The sequence below is a fragment of the Oncorhynchus masou genome, chromosome 8 (genome assembly GCF_036934945.1).
Source record: "Oncorhynchus masou masou isolate Uvic2021 chromosome 8, UVic_Omas_1.1, whole genome shotgun sequence".
In the NCBI taxonomy this organism is placed as follows: Eukaryota; Metazoa; Chordata; class Actinopteri; order Salmoniformes; family Salmonidae; genus Oncorhynchus; species Oncorhynchus masou.
Genome location: NC_088219.1, coordinates 3,531,007 through 3,553,554, shown reverse-complemented (window position 1 = coordinate 3,553,554; position 22,548 = coordinate 3,531,007). Strand labels below are relative to the sequence as shown.

Sequence of the window (22,548 nt, the reverse complement as noted above, 5' to 3'; positions counted from 1 at the left end):
ACGTGGTTTAGTGTTCTACATGGACATGGTTTAGGGTTCTACATGGTTTAGTGTTCTACACCGACATGGTTTAGTGTTCTACATGGTTTAGTGTTCTACACCAACATGGTTTAGTGTTCTACATGGTTTAGTGTTCTACACCGACATGGCTTAGTGTTCTACATGGTTTAGTGTTCTACACCAACATGGTTTAGTGTTCTACATGGTTTAGTGTTCTACACCGACATGGTTTAGTGTTCTACATGATTTAGTGATCTACATGGACATGGTTTAGTGTTCTTCATGGCTTAGTGTTCTACATGGTTTAGTGTTCCACATGGTTTAGTGTTCTTCATGGTTTAGTGTTCTACATGGACATGGTTTAGTGTTCTACATGGTTTAGTGTTCTACACCGACATGGTTTAGTATTCACATGGTTTAGTGTTCTACATGGTTTAGCGTTCTACATGGTTTAGTGTTCTACATGGTTTAGCATTCTACATGTTTTAGCATTCTACATGGTTTAGCGTTCTACATGGTTTAGTGTTCTACATGGTTTAGTGTTCTACATGGTTTAGTGTTCTACACCGACATGGTTTAGTGTTCTACATGGTTTAGTGTTATATATGGTTTAGTGTTCTACACCGACATGGTTTAGTGTTCTACATGGTTTCGTGTTCTACACCGACATGGTTTCGTGTTCTACACCGACATGGTTTAGTGTTCTACACCGACATGGTTTAGTGTTCTACATGGTTTAGTGTTCTACATGGACATGGTTTAGTGTTCTACGTGGTTAAGTGTTCTACACTAACATGGTTTAGTGTTCTACATGGTTTAGTGTTCTATATGGTGTAGTGTTCTACACCAACATGGTTTAGTGTTCCACACCGACATGGTTTCGTGTTCTACACCGACATGGTTTAGTGTTCTACACCGACATGGTTTAGTGTTCTACATGGTTTAGTGTTCTACATGGACATGGTTTAGTGTTCTACATGGTTTACTGCTCTACATGGTTTAGTGTTCTACATGGACATGGTTTAGTGTTCTACGTGGTTAAGTGTTCTACACCAACATTGTTTAGTGTTCTACATGGTTTAGTGTTCTATATGGTGTAGTGTTCTACACCAACATGGTTTAGTGTTCTACATGGTTTAGTGTTCTACATGGTTTAGTGAACTACATGGTTTAGTGTTCTACACCAACACGGTTTAGTGTTCTACATGGTTTAGTGTTCTATATGGTTTAGTGTTCTATATGGACATGGTTTAGTGTTCTACACGGTTTAGTGTTCTACATGGTTTAGTGTTCTACATGGTTTGGTGTTCTACATGGTTTAGTGTTCTATATGGACATGGTTTAGTGTTCTACGTGATTTAGTGTTCTATATGAACATGGTTTAGTGTTCTTCATGGTTTAATGTTCTATATGGTTTAATGTTCTATATGGTTTAGTGATCTACATGGTTTAGTCATGTTCATGGTTTACTGTTAAATGTTGTCATGTGTCTTGTGTACCATTCATCAAATTCCCTCTCAGGAAATACAACACGACGTTCCCTCTCAGGAAATACAACACGACGTTCCCTCTCAGGGAATACAACACGACGTTCCCTCTCAGGAAATACAACACGACGTTCCCTCTCAGGAAATACAACACGACGTTCCCTCTCAGGAAATACAACACGACGTTCCCTCTCAGGAAATACAACACGACGTTCCCTCTCAGGAAATACAACACGACGTTCCCTCTCAGGAAATACAACACGACGTTCCCTCTCAGGAAATACACGACGTTCCCTCTCAGGAAATACAACACGACGTTCCCTCTCAGGAAATACAACACGACGTTCCCTCTCAGGAAATACACGACGTTCCCTCTCAGGAAATACACGACGTTCCCTCTCAGGAAATACAACATAAAGTTCCCTCTCAGGAAATACAACACGACGTTCCCTCTCAGGAAATACAACACGACGTTCCCTCTCAGGAAATACAACACGACGTTCCCTCTCAGGAAATACACGACGTTCCCTCTCAGGAAATACAACACGACATTCCCTCTCAGGAAATACAACACGACGTTCCCTCTCAGGAAATACACGACGTTCCCTCTCAGGAAATACACGACGTTCCCTCTCAGGAAATACAACACGACGTTCCCTCTCAGGAAATACAACACAACGTTCCCTCTCAGGAAATACAACACAACGTTCCCTCTCAGGAAATACAACACAACGTTCCCCTCTCAGGAAATACAACACGACGTTCCCTCTCAGGAAATACAACACAACGTTCCCTCTCAGGAAATACAACACAACGTTCCCTCTCAGGAAATACAACACAACGTTCCCTCTCAGGAAATACAACACGACGTTCCCTCTCAGGAAATACAACACAACGTTCCCTCTCAGGAAATACAACACAACGTTCCCTCTCAGGAAACACAACACAACGTTCCCTCTCAGGAATAACACAACACAACGTTCCCTCGATTAGACCCATATTATGAATAAGTATTAAAAGCCTACATTATAGCGGTAGAGGGTCGTTGGCATTCCACTGAGCGAGGCGTTCTCTGTGGCATCAGGACACCAACATGTGTAGCATCTGTCCCATTTCCGCATATAGAACAAAGCAGAGGAGATACGTTGGACGGAGCCTACTCTCTACGAAGGAGGCTGAAAGGCCTAATTACTAGCCCAAGATTGAGCTCTCCTCTGGGGGGTAAATTAGCTCCTCTACGGGCCTCTCTAACTAAGAACCACCACTAAAGTCTCAGGATAAATCGAGGCTTAATAATGCTCACACACACACATGGGGAGGGAGGGGGACGGAGAGCGAGAGGGGAGGGAGGGGGACGGAGAGCGAGAGGGGAGGGAGGGGGACGGAGAGCGAGAGGGGAGGGAGGGGGACGGAGAGCGAGAGGGGAGGGAGGGGGACGGAGAGCGAGAGGGTAGGGAGGGGGACGGAGAGCGAGAGGGGAGGGAGGGGGACGGAGAGCGAGAGGGGAGGGAGGGGGACGGAGAGCGAGAGGGGAGGGAGGGGGACGGAGAGCGAGAGGGGAGGGAGGGGGACGGAGAGCGAGAGGGGAGGGAGGGGGACGGAGAGCGAGAGGGTAGGGAGGGGGACGGAGAGCGAGAGGGGAGGGAGGGGGACGGAGAGCGAGAGGGGAGGGAGGGGGACGGAGAGCGAGAGGGGAGGGAGGGGGACGGAGAGCGAGAGGGGAGGGAGAGGGATGGGGCGGGAGAGGGAGAGAGATGGATAGGGAGGGAGGGAAGGAAGGGGAAGAGAGAGAGGGAGAGGAAGGGGGAGAGAGAGAGAGGGAGAGGAAGGGGTGAGAGAGGGAGAGGAAGGGAGGGACAGGGAGGGAGGAAGAAAGAGAGATAAAAACAAACAAAAACTTTGTTGGCCCAATAGTTATTACATAATTTACAATACAAACTTTATTTAAAATACAAACTTAAATTTCATTTAACCTAGAAAGTTAGAACCAAACCCCTCTCTTCGTCCACTGCACATAGACCAGCCTCCACCTGCACAGCAGTGATTCTATGGCTGATCAGTAGAGCTGACCCCGGCGTGGACACCCCTGCAGCCACCCCCTCAGCCTGGCCGTCTCAGCCCACCCCCTCAGCCTGGCCGTCTCGGCCCACCCCCTCAGCCTGGCCGTCTCAGCCCACCCCCTCAGTCTGGCCGTCTCAGCCCACCCCCTCAGTCTGGCCGTCTCAGCCCACCCCCTCAGCCTGGCCGTCTCAGCCCACCCCCTCAGTCTGGCCGTCTCAGCCCACCCCCTCAGCCTGGCCGTCTCAGCCCACCCCCTCAGTCTGGCCGTCTCAGCCCTACCGCTCTGCCTGGCCGTCTCAGCCCACCCCCTCAGCCTGGCCGTCTCAGCCCACCCCCTCAGCCTGGCCGTCTCAGCCCACCCCCTCAGCCTGGCCGTCTCAGCCCACCCCCTCAGCCTGGCCGTCTCAGCCCACCCCCTCAGCCTGGCCGTCTCAGCCCACCCCCTCAGCCTGGCCGTCTCAGCCCACCCCCTCAGCCTGGCCGTCTCGGCCCACCCCCACACTTTCACCATAACAGAAGCCCAGAGTACAGTAGCTTGACCCATGATCTAAACCCACTACCCAGGCTAAACATCACCCTGTGTGTCTGTATTTACACTGGGCACATCACCCTGTGTGTCTGTAATTACACTGGGCACATCACCCTGTGTGTCTGTAATTACACTGGGCACATCACCCTGTGTGTCTGTAATTACACTGGGGACATCACCCTGTGTGTCTGTAATTACACTGGGCACATCACCCTGTGTGTCTGTAATTACACTGGGCACATCACCCTGTGTGTCTGTAACAACACTGGGCACATCACCCTGTGTGTCTGTAACAACGTTGGGCACATCACCCTGTGTGTCTGTATTTACACTGGGCACATCACCCTGTGTGTCTGTAATTACACTGGGCACATCACCCTGTGTGTCTGTAACAACACTGGGCACATCACCCTGTGTGTCTGTAATTACACTGGGCACATCACCCTGTGTGTCTGTAACAACACTGGGCACATCACCCTGTGTGTCTGTAACAACACTGGGCACATCACCCTGTGTGTCTGTAATTACACTGGGCACATCACCCTGTGTGTCTGTAATTACACTGGACACATCACCCTGTGTGTGTGTATTTACACTGGGCACATCATTCTCCACTGTCTGTGAGACAGGCGTATCAACCTCATAGTCAGCTGCTCATTGTAATCACTGCCGGGAGTGCAGCCACTTTCACGACGCTCCTGAGCCCCCTGCCACGGCAACCCGCCACGGCAACCCGCCACGGCAACCCGCCACGGCAACCTGGCTACATTAACAATCGTCAACATTAACATCAACCGTATGAATCTTGCAATTCCCATGTTTAGGGTTGAGTCTGGCCCGAAGGTGGAGGCCCGTGCTCAGCTGTGTAGCCAGACAGAGGGATCTATCATGTGCCCCACTCACCCTGCTCCCTGTATGTGCATGCCTACTGCTTTTATCCCCCCCCCCCAACAATCAAAACACTTCAGACTACCCGTGGTCGCATTAAAACCCTGTAGGCTTTCTCCTCATACCTCACCTGATACGATATAACCTAATGTTTTTGTTGTTGTCAGTCAGTCTAAAAAAAACAAACATGAAAACCTGCCTTTTTAAGTGGTAAAGTGTAACGACAGTTGTTGTTTTGTTTTTTTACATTGGAGTAATAACTCTCTTTTTGGGATTTATTTTACCTTTATTTAACCAGGCAAGTCAGTTAAGAACAAATTCTTATTTTCAATGATGGCCTAGGAACAGTGGGTTAACTGCCTGTTCAGGGGCAGAACGAAAGATTTGTACCTTGTCAGCTCGGGGGTTCGAACTTGCAACCTTTCGGTTGCTAGTCCAACGCTCTAACCACTAGGCTACCCTGCCGCCCCAATGGGAGGTTACGGTGTGAGCTCTCGCATCAGGTCGCCATCGCAAATGAACGGTGGTGGCACATTGGATCCGTTCGAGAAGCAGTTGAAAGATTTTCATCGCCAATATCCTCCACTGTCACATTTTTGATTCTGACATACACCTGAAACCGTGACGGAGATAAAAAGGATGGCTTCTCCACGTTTAAAAACATAAATAATCATCTTCTTCATAGCTCCAGAGAGCCAGCTCCATCATCCAGGCAGATCGCTCAAGATTGACTTCGAAAATAGACGTCCACGTCCAGAGCACATCGGGGAAACTGCCTACCAGGGGTGCAACAAAGAGCGCTATTTATATTTTTATTTATATATTTATTATATATTTGCCATTATTAAGCAGGCTTGGGTTCTGCGAGGGCAAAATCTTATAACTCCAAATCCAAAAGGTCACTTGTTCAATCCGAAACACTAACTTATTGTTTTAACCCAATCCCAAACCTTAACCATTAACTTCAAGATCCACCATACACATATCGCTCTGCCATTTCCTGGTAGATAAACTTCCAGTAGTTTCAAAAACAAACCAGTATAGTGTATAGAATCGTTGCAACATCTAAACTGCTTCTGAAATATATTTTCTATAACCACAAATGATGCATTTTCTGATGTTTTGAAGCTGCTGAACAAAATCGAAATAATAGAAATAGCACACATAGAACATAACTACCTCTTTTTAAAACTTCATTTCAATGAGAACAACAGATCTATTACACACATTTCTATGTGAATTTGGTCAGGTCGCTCCCAACAAAGTTACACGTTGCAGTTTTAATCTTCCGGGATGAATCCCTGAAACGTAAATGTTTTTCCCCTATCCAAGACCTTAACCCTCAACTTCGGGATTTGACGTTTGGAGAAACGGAACGACGTTAAGCAGGAGTCGTCGACCCAGGGTGTCAAAAACACTTTGAAACGTGATGTTTGGAGAAACATGGATAAACCGCGAGATCTTGTTCCCATCATCACCACCACCACCATCATCATTCACGTCACTACCATCCAACTAGGCTTCCATCAGACTAGATACCTTCACTACCATCCAACTAGGCTTCCATCAGAATAGATACCTTCACTACCATCCAACTAGGCTTCCATCAGACTAGATACCTTCACTACCATCCAACTAGGCTTCCATCAGAATAGATACCTTCACTACCATCCAACTAGGCTTCCATCAGAATAGATACCTTCTCCCCCAAATAAATTCAGCGAGCTAACCATTATCTTATCGATCATTTTCTTATTTTATCTGCATACTACAATTCAGCATTTAGCTGCAAACGAGTACAAGACGGCCTAACCATGAATACAATCCTTGATACTTGGGACACAGCCACAGTGCTCCAATCTAATCCATGTTATTTTAAAATGGACAATGTTATTTTCCCGAGCAGCTAATCTGTTTTTCAGAGAACGAAAACCATTCTTCAGAGAACGTTCTCAAGGGTCAGTGTTCGTTCTAATAAAGCTTTAGCTCATTCAATTTGAATTTCCACTGACCTTTTCCCAACAAACGAGGAACACCAACTTTACATCTCGTTAACCAACCATGCAACAACAATGACACAAATGGCAATATTCATCTACATGATTGCACTACCTGGTGGGAGCATTTTGGACTCTATACACAACTAAAGACAGCCTGAGATACTGTATAATAGTCTATAGCATATGATGGAAATGTACTTGATGTGATAAAAATAATGACAGACAGACAGACAGACAGACAGACAGACAGACAGATAGACACAGACAGACAGACAGACAGACAGACAGACAGACAGACAGACAGACAGACAGACAGACAGAGTCCTGGTTTTCCATAAATCCTGGTTGGAATATCCATTACACAGAATCCTCCAACCATGATTTCTAGAAAACCTGGGTATTTAGAAAAAGTTACTGATATTTTGCAACCATAAACGTACTGTATCCCAAACATTTTAGTACGTTAGCATCTGCCCAAGTCAGAGCTCTGATCTCCACTCTCCCACGTCAGAGCTCTGATCTCTACCCTCCCACGTCAGAGCTCTGATCTCTACCCTCCCACGTCAGAGCTCTGATCTCCACTCTCCCACGTCAGAGCTCTGATCTCTACCCTCCCACGTCAGAGCTCTGATTTCCACTCTCCCACGTCAGAGCTCTGATCTCTACCCTCCCACGTCAGAGCTCTGATCTCCACCCTCCCACGTCAGAGCTCTGATCTCTACCCTCCCACGTCAGAGCTCTGATCTCTACCTCCCACGTCAGAGCTCTGATCTCCACCCTCCCACGTCAGAGCTCTGATCTCCACCCTCCCACGTCAGAGCTCTGATCTCCACCCTCCCACGTCAGAGCTCTGATCTCTACCCTCCCACGTCAGAGCTCTGATCTCCACCCTCCCATGTCAGAGCTCTGATCTCTACCCTCCCACGTCAGAGCTCTGATCTCCACCTCCCACGTCAGAGCTCTGATCTCCACCCTCCCATGTCAGAGCTCTGATCTCCACCCTCCCACGTCAGAGCTCTGATCTCCACCCTCCCACGTCAGAGCTCTGATCTCCACCCTCCCACGTCAGAGCTCTGATCTCTACCCTCCCACGTCAGAGCTCTGATCTCCACCCTCCCACGTCAGAGCTCTGATCTCCACCCTCCCACGTCAGAGCTCTGATCTCCACCCTCCCACGTCAGAGCTCTGATCTCCACCCTCCCACGTCAGAGCTCTGATCTCCACCCTCCCACGTCAGAGCTCTGATCTCTACCCTCCCACGTCAGAGCTCTGATCTCCACCCTCCCACGTCAGAGCTCTGATCTCTACTCTCCCACGTCAGAGCTCTGATCTCTACTCGCCCACGTCAGAGCTCTGATCTCCACCCTCCCACGTCAGAGCTCTGATCTCTACTCTCCCACGTCAGAGCTCTGATCTCTACCCTCCCACGTCAGAGCTCTGATCTCTACCCTCCCACGTCAGAGCCGTGATTACGCCAAGACAAGAACCCTCTGTTCCCTCTGAGTATATACTTTCCAGGGCTGAAGTGTATACGTTTTTAGGACTGGCGTGTACACTTCTGAGTGAAGTGTGCTTGTAGGAGGGTCCTTAGCCAAACAATTTTCTGCAATCAGCATAACCACACAAACACTACAACACACTCACCATCTTAATGAACACTCACTTGAATGCAATTCATATCTGGTTTCAGCTAAAAGCTTTCTACAGGCTTTTCTGCAGTGCCGTGTCGGAAACTAAAGTCAATTTCCAGGGAAATATCCTGTTGCCCCAACAAAGTATAAATCTAACACTGATATAGGAACATGGCATGGCCCAAATACAAGCCCAACAACCAATGCTGTTCCTGTTGATGTACAACCCGTTAGTCCTGTTGATTTACAACCCATTAGTCCTGTTGATGTACAACCCATTAGTCCTGTTGGTGTACAACCCATTAGTCCTGTTGATGTACAACCCATTAGTCCTGTTGATTTACAACCCATTAGTCCTGTTGATTTACAACCCATTAGTCCTGTTGATTTACAACCCATTAGTCCTGTTGATTTACAACCCATTAGTCCTGTTGATGTACAACCCGTTAGTCCTGTTGATTTACAACCCACTAGTCCTGTTGATTTACAACCCATTAGTCCTGTTGGTGTACAACCCATTAGTCCTGTTGGTGTACAACCCATTAGTCCTGTTGGTGTACAACCCATTAGTCCTGTTGGTGTACAACCCATTAGTCCTGTTGATTTACAACCCATTAGTCCTGTTGGTGTACAACCCATTAGTCCTGTTGGTGTACAACCCATTAGTCCTGTTGGTGTACAACCCATTAGTCCTGTTGGTGTACAACCCATTAGTCCTGCTGATTTACAACTCATTAGTCCTGTTGGTGTACAACCCATTAGTCCTGTTGGTGTACAACCCATTAGTCCTGTTGGTGTACAACCCATTAGTCCTGCTGATTTACAACTCATTAGTCCTGTTGGTGTACAACCCATTAGTCCTGTTGATTTACAACCCATTAGTCCTGTTGGTGTACAACCCATTAGTCCTGTTGATTTACAACCCATTAGTCCTGTTGGTGTACAACCCATTAGTCCTGGTGATTTACAACCCACTAGTCCTGTTGATTTACAACCCATTAGTCCTGTTGGTGTACAACCCATTAGTCCTGGTGATTTACAACCCACTAGTCCTGTTGATTTACAACCCACTAGTCCTGTTGGTGTACAACCCATTAGTCCTGTTGATATACAACCCATTAGTCCTGGTGATTGAACCATTTTGACTTCCTAGTGCACTGTTTTTGACGAGTGCAAATAAGTCTCTGGTCAAAAGTAGTGCACTATATAGGGTATAAGGTGCCATAGGGCTCTGGTCTAAAGTAGTGCACTATATGGGGCGGCAGGGTAGCCTAGTGGTTAGAGTGTTGGACTAGTGACTGAAAGGTTGCAAGTTCAAATCCCCGAGTAGAAATGTCTTTCTGCCCCTGAACAGGCAGTTAACCCACTGTTCCCAGGCCATCATAGAAAATAAGAATTTGTTCTTAACTGACTTGCCTAGTTAAATAAAGGTAAAATAAAAAAATATATAGGGAATAGGGTGCCATAGGGCTCTGGCCTAAAGTAGTGCACTATATAGGGTGCCATAGGGCTCTGGTCTAAAGTAGTGCACTATATAGGGAATAGTGTGCCATAGGGCTCTGGTCTAAAGTAGTGCACTATATAGGGAATAGGGTGCCATAGGTCTCTGGCCTAAAGTAGTGCACTATATAGGGAATAGGGTGCCATAGGGCTCTGGTCTAAAGTAGTGCACTATATAGGGAATAACGTACCATTTGTTACATGAGCACATATTTTACACCAGGTACCCAGGCCTACAAGCCGATGCCAGAAATAACTATATCAATCATTTTTTATTATTATTATTTTTTAGAGTGGATTTAGGCTAGCTAGCTGAGGCCTGAACCTGCAGTCACACATAGACCAACGAGTAGAGATCACTTCCATTGAGTCACATGGGAAGTTAAGAGAAATTACCATTTACGATGTGCTTTGTCTCACTCTTCTCTCTTCCCCCCTCTCTACGTTCACCTGCGTAAGATGCAGCTATTTGACCGTGAAGTCTATGTATGAAACGGGGATGAGCCAATTTTACAGTTGAGACACCCAGACTGAGGGAGGTGAAGTGGAGAGAGAGAGGGGGAGGAGGGTGGGGGTAGAGAAGGAGGAGGGTGCAGGGAGAGAGGGAGGGAGGTGAAGTGGAGAGAGGGGGGGGGGGGGGGGTAGAGAAGGAGGAGGGTGCAGGGGAGAGAGGGAGGGAGGTGAAGTGGAGAGAGGGGGGAGGAGGGTGGGGGTAGAGAAGGAGGAGGGTGGGGGTAGAGAAGGAGGAGGGTGGGGGTAGAGAAGGAGGAGGGTGCAGGGAGAGAGGGAGGGAGGTGAAGTGGAGAAAGAGAGAGGGGGATGGGGGTAGAGAAGGAGGAGGGTGCAGGGAGAGAGGGAGGGAGGTGAAGTGGAGAGCGGAATGAGAGATAGGGGTGAGAAGTAAAGGATAAGGACATGGAGATATGAGGCAAAAGGGGAAAAAGAGATGAAAAATGAGGGAGGGAGGTAGAGAGGTGAGGAGATAGAGAGAGAGAAAGGGAGGAGAAGCAGGAAGAGAGATGGAGGAGGGTGATGAGAGAGGGAGGAAAGAGAGAAGGAAAGAGGAGGGAGAGGTGAGGAGAGAGACGGAGGAGAGAAAGAGGGATGAGCAGTGAGGGATGAGGAGGTAGAGAGAGAGAAAGAGGTAAGGCAAGGAGCATGGGTCATTTACAGTGCTGATTAAGGTCTCCCTGGGTTAACATGGCGTGTGAGAGAGAGATAGAGGGAGGAGAGGAGCAAGAGATAGATAGAGAGAAATGGATCTGGGCTGCTAGAGGAATGTTTTATTCATGGAGGTTTTGCATGAAGCATGGCCTGTCACCAGAATTACTGCCTGCATCCTCCTCTCCTCTCCCCTCTTCAATCTCTCTCTCCGTGTCTCTCTCTGTTTCTCTCTCTCTCTCTGTCTCTCCCTCTCCCTCCGTCTCTCTGTCTCTCTCTGTCTCTCTCTCTGTCTCTCTCTCTCTCTCTCTCTGTCTCTCCCTCTCCCTCCGTCTCTCTGTTTCTCTCTCTCTCTCTGTCTCTCCCTCTCCCTCCGTCTCTCTGTCTCTCTCTCTCTCTCTGTCTCTCCCTCTCCCTCTGTCTCCCTCTCCCTCCCACCCTCCCTCTCTCTCCCTCCCTGTCTCCCTCTCTGTCTCTCTCCCTCTCTGTCTCTCTCCCTCTCTCTCTCTGTATCCTCCTTTTTCTTCTCTCTCTCTTTCTCATACATCTCTCCCCTCTCTCTCTTTGCGTCGTTCCCACCTCACGAGTTCTCCCTCCTTCTTCGTTCTCTATTGTCCTTAAAACCTGCTCATTTGTCAACCCATCTTGATCTTGAGTTGTGAGAATAAATAAAGCAACAAACGAGAAGTGTACTGAAAACCAACAGTGGAAACTACGGCCCAACATGGTTGTCTGAGCGAAACATTCATGATCCGTGTCCTTTCTGTCTCAGACACCAAGGAAGGAAGGAAGGAAGGAAGGAAGGTAGGTAGGTAGGTAGGTAGGTAGGTAGGTAGGTAGGTAGGTAGGTAGGTAGGTAGGTCGGTAGGTAGGAAGTTGGATAGGTCGGTCAGTCAGTCGGTCGGTCGGTAGGGGGGGTGTGTGTGTGTGTGTGTGTGTGTGTGTGTGTGTGTGTGTGTGTGACTGTGTCACTGACCAGACAAGGTTAGTGTAGTCAGTGTAGTGTAAGAAAATGCACAGCGATGTGTATGTCCATAGAGATAGTTCTATTAGTGTGTGTGTGACTGTGATGGTTCTATTAGCCCTGTCCCTCTCTCTCTTCCTAATTGCCTGGTGGAGGGGTCCTTACCCTTCCCGCTGGCCATCCGTGCCTGAGAAATGGGTCTCCTGTGGGATGGAGGGAGGAGTGTGTGTGTGTGTCCTCTGTTCATCTCCTTGAGTCGACTCTCTCTCTCTTCTTCTCCATCTCTCCTCTCCTCTCTTCCCCTCCATCTCTCTTCTTCTCCATGTCTCCTCTCCTCTCTCCCTCCATCTCTCTCCCCTTCTCCATCTCTCCTCTCCTCTCTTCACCTCTCCTCTCCTCTTTTTCCCTCATTTCCATCTCCTCTCCTCCCTCCATCGCTCTTCTTCTCCATCTCTCTCCTCTCTTCCCCACCATCTCTACCCCTCTCCTCCCTCCCCCTCTCTCCTCTCTCCCTCCATCTCTCCTCTCTTCCCCTCTCCCTCCATCTCTCCTCTCTTCCCCTCTCTCCCTCCCCCTCTCTCCCTCCATCTCTCCTCTCTTCCCCTCTCTCCCTCCCCCTCTCTCCTCTCTTCCCCTCTCTCCCTCCAGCTCTCCTCTCTTCCCCTCATCTCTTCTTCTCGATCTCTTCCCATCTCTCCCTTCTCCTCTCTTCTTCTCCATCTCTCCTCTCTTCCCCTCTCTCCCTCCATCTCTTCCCCTCTCTCCTCTCTTCCCCTCTCTCCCTTCTCCTCTTCCCCACCATCTCTCTTCCCCTCTCTCCTCTCTTCCCCTCTCTCCCTCCATCTCTCCTCTCTTCCCCTCTCTCCCTCCATCTTCCAGGTGGGGTCATATTGATTAAAGATGTTAAAACTATTTTAGCTGAACAATGTACCACCTACCTTCAACCCCCATACCATTACCAACCCCACCTATACCAACCCCCATATCATTACCAACCCCACCTACCTTCAACCCCCATACCAGTTCATTACTTAAATCTAATTTTCACATGTTAAATCCATTTTTTTTGCATGTGAAATAACTGTTGAGGCACATCTGAGGTCAGTTGTTTACATGTGAAGCCACATGTTCAAATGTATTCAATATAGAGTTCACATGTTAACGCCACCTTCTTTCACATGTGGAAAAAAAATAACATGTTTTCACCTCACAAGTGAGTTGCAGATTCCCATTTGAAAATCGAATTAGCATTTTCCCCTGTGAAAAAACGTTCATATGTGAAAATCTCATTTGCACTTTCATACGTGAAAAGCATTCAAATGTGTTCACGTGTAGTGTCAGGGTATCACACGTTAACATTTTGTATCCCCCACGTTGACACATTTATTTCACACGAGATCATATTTTCATATGTCCTCAAATGTTTTCAAATGTGTAGCATCTTAGTAGCTTTAACAACATGTTATCACATAAACTAAAGGTTAATCTCGTTGTCTCGTCTCTCCTCTCCTCTTGTTTCCTCCCCTCTCCTCTCGTTTCCTCCCCTCTCCTCTCCTCTCCTCTCGTTTCCTCCCCTCTCCTCTCGTTTCCTCCCCTCTCCTCTCGTTTCCTCCCCTCTCCTCTCGTTTCCTCGCCTCTCCTCTCGTTTCCTCCCCTCTCCTCTCGTTGCCTCTCCTCTCCCTCCCTCCTCTCTTCCTGCCTTCATGTCCTCAAAGACACTCCCTGAGGGAAATTACTCTGTCACTTTTTTCTCTAATTCTTGTTCTCTCTCTCATTCTCTCTTCCTCTATCACTCTCTTTCTCCATCTCTCTCTCTCTCTTCCTCTCCATCTCTCGTGGGTGGGGTCAGTTTAATTGACTTCCTCTCCGTCTCTCTGCTCGTGGGTGGAGTAAGTTCAATTGACTTCGAGATGGCAGATATACACAGTGAATTTTAAAACAAGGCACAGGATATTCCATTTCCTACTATTGACATTGCCCAATCAGTGCCACCGCTCACCGTCTCTAGGTAGAATAAATGTAACCATACAAATCGTAACGTTATCGCTAGAATCTTCGTCATATTACATCACATCACCATAACACAGCGACCAAGATAATATTCTAGAATTAGAGAGAACCTAGAAACCTAACAATAGTCTAGGGAGAACCCTGGCATTGTTCGAGCACAGCAACATTCCTTAGATAATCATCCTTAGAGAACGTAGAACCCTGGCATGCAGGGTACCAGTTGGGAGAGAATGTAGCCAGGATATACAGTAAATATTTGTTTCTCAGATCTAGTCTCTGTTAGGTCTTAGAGCAGTAAACAACATGGTTATATACAGGGAGTACGAGGTAATAACATGGCTATATACAGGGAGTACCAGGTAATAACATGGTTATATACAGGAAGTACCAGGTAATAACAAGGCTATATACAGGGAGTACCAGGTAATAACATGGTTATATACAGGAAGTACCAGGTAATAACATGGCTATATACAGGGAGTACCAGGTAATAACATGGCTATAGTACCAGGTAATAACATGGCTATATACAGGAAGTACCAGGTAATAACATGGCTATATACAGGAAGTACCAGGTAATAACATGGCTATATACAGGAAGTACCAGGTAATAACATGGCTATATACAGGGAGTACCAGGTAACAACATGGCTATAGTACCATGTAATACCATGGCTATATACAGGAAGTACCAGGTAATAACATGGCTATATACAGGAAGTACCAGGTAATAACATGGCTATATACAGGAAGTACCAGGTAATAACATGACTATATACAGGGAGGTAATAACATGGTTATATACAGGGAGTACCAGGTAATAACATGGCTATATACAGGGAGTACCAGGTAATAACATGGTTATATACAGGGAGTACCAGGTAATAACATGGCTATATACAGGAAGTACCAGGTAATAACATGGCTATATACAGGGAGGTAATAACATGGCTATATACAGGAAGTACCAGGTAATAACATGGCTATATACAGGAAGTACCAGGTAATACCATGGCTATATACAGGAAGTACCAGGTAATAACACGGTTATATACAGGAAGTACCAGGTAATAACACGGTTATACAGGAAGTACCAGGAAATAACATGGCTATATACAGGGAGTACCAGGTAATAACATGGTTATATACAGGGAGTACCAGGTAATAACATGGTTATATACAGGGAGTACCAGGTAATACCATGGCTATATACAGGAAGTACCAGGTAATAACATGGCTATATACAGGGAGTACCAGGTAATAACATGGCTATATACAGGGAGTACCAGGTAATAACATGGCTATATACAGGAAGTACCAGGTAATACCATGGCTATATACAGGAAGTACCAGGAAATAACATGGCTATATACAGGAAGTACCAGGTAATAACACGGTTATACAGGAAGTACCAGGAAATAACATGGCTATATACAGGGAGTACCAGGTAATAACATGGTTATATACAGGGAGTACCAGGTAATAACATGGCTATATACAGGAAGTACCAGGTAATACCATGGCTATATACAGGAAGTACCAGGAAATAACATGGCTATATACAGGAAGTACCAGGTAATAACACGGTTATACAGGAAGTACCAGGAAATAACATGGCTATATACATGGAGTACCAGGAAATAACATGGCTATATACAGGAAGTACCAGGTAATAACACGGTTATATACAGGAAGTACCAGGTAATAACATGGTTACATACAGGGAGTACCAGGTAATAACATGGCTATATATACAGGAATTACCAGTTAATAACATGGCTATATACACAGGAAGTACCAGTTAATAACATGGCTACATACAGGGAGTACCAGGTAATAACATGGCTATATACATGAGGTACCAGGTAATAACATGGCTATATACAGGGAGTACCAGGTAATACCATGGCTATATACAGGAAGTACCAGGTAATAACATGGTTATATATACAGGAAGTACCAGGTAATAACATGGCTATATACTGGAAGTACCAGGTAATAACATGGCTATATACATGAAGTACCAGGTAATAACATGGCTATATACAGGGAGTACCAGGTAATAACATGGCTATATACTGGAAGTACCAGGTAATAACATGGCTATATACAGGAAGTACCAGGTCGTATCATGGCTATATACAGGAAGTACCAGGTAATAACATGGCTATATACAGGAAGTACCAGGTAATAACATGGCTATATACAGGAAGTACTAGTACCGAGTTGATGTGCAAGGGTACAATATGATTGTGGTAGCTATGTACTTACAGGTAGGGGTAAAGTATAGATAATAGACAGTAACAGCAGTATACTGTAGGTAGGGGTAAAGGATAGATAATAGACAGTAACAGCAGTATACTGTAGGTAGGGGTAAAGGATAGATAATAGACAGTAACAGCAGTATACTGTAGGTAGGGGTGAAGGATAGATAATATACAGTAACAGCAGTATACTGTAGGTAGGGGTAAAGGATAGATAATAGACAGTAACAGCAGTATACTGTAGGTAGGGGTAAAGGATAGATAATAGACAGTACCAGCAGTATACTGTAGGTAGGGGTAAAGGATAGATAATAGACAGTAACATCAGTATACTGTAGGTAGGGGTAAAGTGACTAGACAACAGGATAGAAAATAGACAGTAACAGCAGCATTTGTGATAAGCATGAAAGTGTGTATCTGTGTGTGTGTGTGTGTGGTGTCAGAGTGTATGTGTATGTGTGTGTGTTGGGGTGTGTGTGTGTGTGTTGGGGTGTCAGCGTCAGTAAGTGTGAGTGTGTGGGTAGAGTCCTACGTGGTTGCATGGAGTCAGTGGACAAAAGAGGTAATGGGGTTTCCCCGCGTTAACACCACCAACCAAGAAAAACACTGCCTCGGGTTGAGCATTATCTTTATCATTATTACCATTAGCATTATCTTGTTTGAGTATTGGCCCTATGCAGCTTGTTGAGTGCCCTCTTAGTGACTGCATAGGTCTGTGTTGATAAATAGACAGCTACGAAAAATATAGATGAGTCCTCTCTTGGTAAATAGTGTGGTCTACGGCTTATCATGAGAAACTCTACCTCGGTCGAGCAGAACCCCGAGACTTCTTTAATATTAGAGATCACGCAGCAGCTCTTGTTAACACTAGAACTGCCACAGGCCAACGGCCACTGACATTTGATTTTGTAAAAACAATTATCTAACCTCCCCAAAAAATGTGTCCTGCTCCTTCCACGCCTGTTCAGAAATGTCTGTGTTTTACGCTGCATATTTGTCCGAACTTTTAAATCACAAACAGAAAAATATTTTGAGACTTTTTTACCTGTTTTTCCCCACACCTATTTCCAACTTAACCTGAGCTTTCTTATATGTCCTAGATATGAGATATACACTTCTAAACCTTCTAAACCTTATTCCTTATGATTGTTTTTGTTTCCATTCATTAATTAGAATTGTTATGGCCTATAGTAATTAGTAGTAGAGGCCAAATTAAATATATATATATATATTTTTTACCCCCTTTTCTCCCCAATTTCGTGGTTTCCAATTGTTAGTAATTACTATTGTCTCATCGCTACAACAACCGTACGGGCTCGGGAGAGACGAAGGTTGAAAGTCATGCGTCCTCCGATACACAACCCAACCAAGCCGCACTGCTTCTTAACACAGCGCGCATCCAACCCGGAAGCCAGCTGCACCAATGTGTCGGCGGAAACACTGTGCACCTGCCGACCTTGGTTAGCGCGCACTGCGCCCGGCCCGCCACAGGAGTCGCTGGTGCGCGATGAGACAAGGACATCCCTACCGGCCAAACCCTCCCTAACACGGACAACGCTAGGCCAATTGTGCATCACCCCATGGACCTCCCGGTCACAGCCTGCTGCGACAGAGCCTGGGGCGCGAACCCAGAGTCTCTGGTGGCACAACTAGCACTGCCATGCTCTAGACCACTGAGTCTCTGGTGGCACAACTAGCACTGCCATGCTCTAGACCACTGAGTCTCTGGTGGCACAACTAGCACTGCCATGCTCTAGACCACTGAGTCTCTGGTGGCACAACTAGCACTGCCATGCAGACCACTGAGTCTCTGGTGGCACAACTAGCACTGCCATGCAGACCACTGCGCCACCCGGGAGGCCCAAATTCAATATTTGACCAAATGATTTTTGGTTTTGTTTGATTTTAAACCTAAAGTTCAAAATCAAATAGCTAAATGATCCATGGCATGACCATGTTAAAACAATCCCATATCTTAGTAGAACCATTTAAAACAATTACATATGTTATCTTAGTAGAACTATTTAAAACAATTACATATGTTATATTAGTAGAACCCCCGCCCTTTTAGAGTTCAACAAAGTGAATAACCTTAACCTCAAACTAAGCTGCCGCTCGGTCCTGACGATGCACAGAAAAGCCAGCGAGATGTATATTATTCATGTCCTTGTTCATCCACGACTCTGAGAAACAGGATATTACAGTTGTTCAGGTCTCGTTGATAGGATAGTCTCCAACGGAGCTCATCCAGTTTATTCTCCTGTGATTGTATGTTGGCCAATAGACATGAGGGTCGAGGTAGTTTATTTACTCATGGACGTTGTCTCTTCAGCTCGTTTGTCTCTCTTGCACCATCTCTTCCTCTTCCGAGTCCCGGGGCTTATGGTCCGGAATGAGCAGTACATCGACAGCTGCCGACTCGTTGGCGTAAAAATCTAAATCCAAAACGAAGTTAGTGTTCGCTGTTCTGATGTCCAGAAGCTATTTTCAGTCATAGGAAATTATGTGGGAAATATTATGTAAGAAAAAAAAAGAAAAGAAAAACAAAAAGACTTAATGTCAACGCAATAAAAACTACACAAAATAGGTCCGGAGCCCATAAGACAGCAGCTATCCATCTCTACAGTGCCATCCTGAATGTGTGCGCGTGACTGTGGCAGCAGCTGTAGTCAGACCAGTGTAAAATGTTTTTGAATGAGAACAGAGGGTATCAGGATCTGGCTGTTTGGTAATTCACTAATTAATGACAATTATCCGGATCAGAAATTACATTTGGTCTTTAAATGTTTGTTTGTCTGTTTGTGTCCCAAATGGCCCCATAGGGCTCTGGTCTAAAGTAGCACACTATATAGGGTCCTGGTCTAGTGTATTGTACTATATAGGGAATAGGGGGCCATTCGGGAGGCAGATGTTGCTTGTTCATGTGTTGATGTTGAATAGAGAGGTAAGACAAGGTTCTCTGGGGGTTTGGGTTCAATTTGTTCACAGCGTGAACCCGAGCTAGCCCACACAGCAGGCGTGTTTGGATTTGGATGAACACACACACACAGACACAGGCAGCCAGGCAAGCAGAGAGGCAGGCAGGCAGGCAGGCAGGGAGGCAGGCAGGGAGACAAGCAGGGAGGCAGGCAGGGAGACAAGCAGGGAGGCAGGCAGGCAGGCAGGCAGGCAGGGAGACAAGCAGGGATGCAGGCAGGCAGGGAGGCAGGGAGGCAGGCAAGCAGGGAGGCAGGCAAGCAGGGAGGCAGGCAGGGAGACAAGCAGGCAGGCAGGCAGGGAGACAGGCAGGGAGGTGGCAGGGAGGCACGCAGGGAGACAGGCGGGGAGACAAGCAGGGAGTCAAGCAGGCAGGCAGGCAGGGAGACAAGCAGGCAGGCAGGCAGGCAGGGAGGCACGCAGGGAGACAAGCAGGGGGGCAGGCAAGCAGGGAGGCAGCCATGCAGGGAGGTAGCCATGCAGGGTGGTAGGCAGGGAGGCAGGCACACATTGGAAAATGAATTAAACTCCAACAAGGAGAGGAGAGGTTAGCATGAGCCAGTATCCATCCACATACATTATGTAAATCTAATACTGACCTCTATCTGTCAGAGTGTAAATCTAATACTGACCTCTATCTGTCAGAGTGTAAATCTAATACTGACCTCTATCTGTCAGAGTGTAAATCTAATACTAACCTCTATCTGTCAGAGTGTAAATCTAATACTGACCTCTATCTGTCAGAGTGTAAATCTAATACTGACCTCTATCTGTCAGAGTGTAAATCTAATACTGACCTCTATCTGTCAGAGTGTAAATCTAATACTGACCTCTATCTGTCAGAGTGTAAATCTAATACTGACCTCTATCTGTCAGAGTGTAAATCTAATACTGACCTCTATCTGTCAGAGTGTAAATCTAATACTGACCTCTATCTGTCAGAGTGTAAATCTAATACTGAACTCTATCTGTCAGAGTGTAAATCTAATACTGACCTCTATCTGTCAGAGTGTAAATCTAATACTGACCTCTATCTGTCAGAGTGTAAATCTAATACTGACCTCTATCTGTCAGAGTGTAAATCTAATACTGACCTCTATCTGTCAGAGTGTAAATCTAATACTGACCTCTATCTGTCAGAGTGTAAATCTAATACTGACCTCTATCTGTCAGAGTGTAAATCTAATACTGACCTCTATCTGTCAGAGTGTAAATCTAATACTGACCTCTATCTGTCAGAGTGTAAATCTAATACTGACCTCTATCTGTCAGAGTGTAAATCTAATACTGACCTCTATCTGTCAGAGTGTAAATCTAATACTAACCTCTATCTGTCAGAGTGTAAATCTAATACTAACCTCTATCTGTCAGAGTGTAAATCTAATACTGACCTCTATCTGTCAGAGTGTAAATCTAATACTGACCTCTATCTGTCAGAGTGTAAATCTAATACTGACCTCTATCTGTCAGAGTGTAAATCTAATACTGACCTCTATCTGTCAGAGTGTAAATCTAATACTGACCTCTATCTGTCAGAGTGTAAATCTAATACTGACCTCTATCTGTCAGAGTGTAAATCTAATACTGACCTCTATCTGTCAGAGTGTAAATCTAATACTGACCTCTATCTGTCAGAGTGTAAATCTAATATTGACCTCTATCTGTCAGAGTGTAAATCTAATACTGACCTCTATCTGTCAGAGTGTAAATCTAATACTGACCTCTATCTGTCAGAGTGTAAATCTAATACTGAACTCTATCTGTCAGAGTGTAAATCTAATACTGACCTCTATCTGTCAGAGTGTAAATCTAATACTGACCTCTATCTGTCAGAGTGTAAATCTAATACTGACCTCTATCTGTCAGAGTGTAAATCTAATACTAACCTCTATCTGTCAGAGTGTAAATCTAATACTGACCTCTATCTGTCAGAGTGTAAATCTAATACTGACCTCTATCTGTCAGAGTGTAAATCTAATACTGACCTCTATCTGTCAGAGTGTAAATCTAATACTGACCTCTATCTGTCAGAGTGTAAATCTAATACTGACCTCTATCTGTCAGAGTGTAAATCTAATACTGACCTCTATCTGTCAGAGTGTAAATCTAATACTGACCTCTATCTGTCAGAGTGTAAATCTAATACTGACCTCTATCTGTCAGAGTGTAAATCTAATACTGACCTCTATCTGTCAGAGTGTAAATCTAATACTGACCTCTATCTGTCAGAGTGTAAATCTAATACTGACCTCTATCTGTCAGAGTGTAAATCTAATACTGACCTCTATCTGTCAGAGTGTAAATCTAATACTGACCTCTATCTGTCAGAGTGTAAATCTAATACTGACCTCTATCTGTCAGAGTGTAAATCTAATACTGACCTCTATCTGTCAGAGTGTAAATCTAATACTGACCTCTATCTGTCAGAGTGTAAATCTAATACTAACCTCTATCTGTCAGAGTGTAAATCTAATACTGACCTCTATCTGTCAGAGTGTAAATCTAATACTGAACTCTATCTGTCAGAGTGTAAATCTAATACTGACCTCTATCTGTCAGAGTGTAAATCTAATACTGACCTCTATCTGTCAGAGTGTAAATCTAATACTGAACTCTATCTGTCAGAGTGTAAATCTAATACTGACCTCTATCTGTCAGAGTGTAAATCTAATACTGACCTCTATCTGTCAGAGAAGGGGAGCTTCACAGGAAAGACAGCATATCACTGGGAGGGGAGTGTTGGAGAGGGACAAGAGAATACCTACTCAAAAACATGTTGTGTAGTATGTAGTATGTTAGTAAGATACATGACTGTCTGAAGGAGTAGCTCCAGACTGAGACCTGACTGTGAAGGAGTAGCTCCAGGCTGAGACCTGACTGTGAAGGAGTAGCTCCAGGCTGAGACCTGACTGTCAGAAGGAGTAGCTCCAGACTGAGACCTGACTGTCTGAAGGAGTAGCTCCAGGCTGAGACCTGACTGTCTGAAGGAGTAGCTCCAGACAGAGACCTGACTGTGAAGGAGTAGCTCCAGACTGAGACCTGACTGTGAAGGAGTAGCTCCAGACATAGACCTGACT

The 22,548-nt window shown here is 45.6% G+C and overlaps 1 protein-coding gene across 1 annotated transcript in view; it reads right to left on the bottom strand.

The window, feature by feature from the left end:
* LOC135543703 (cell adhesion molecule 2-like) overlaps positions 1–22,548 on the bottom strand; it is a 688,390-nt gene that overhangs the window by 184,788 nt on the left and 481,054 nt on the right. The gene's annotated exons all lie outside the window — the stretch shown is intronic.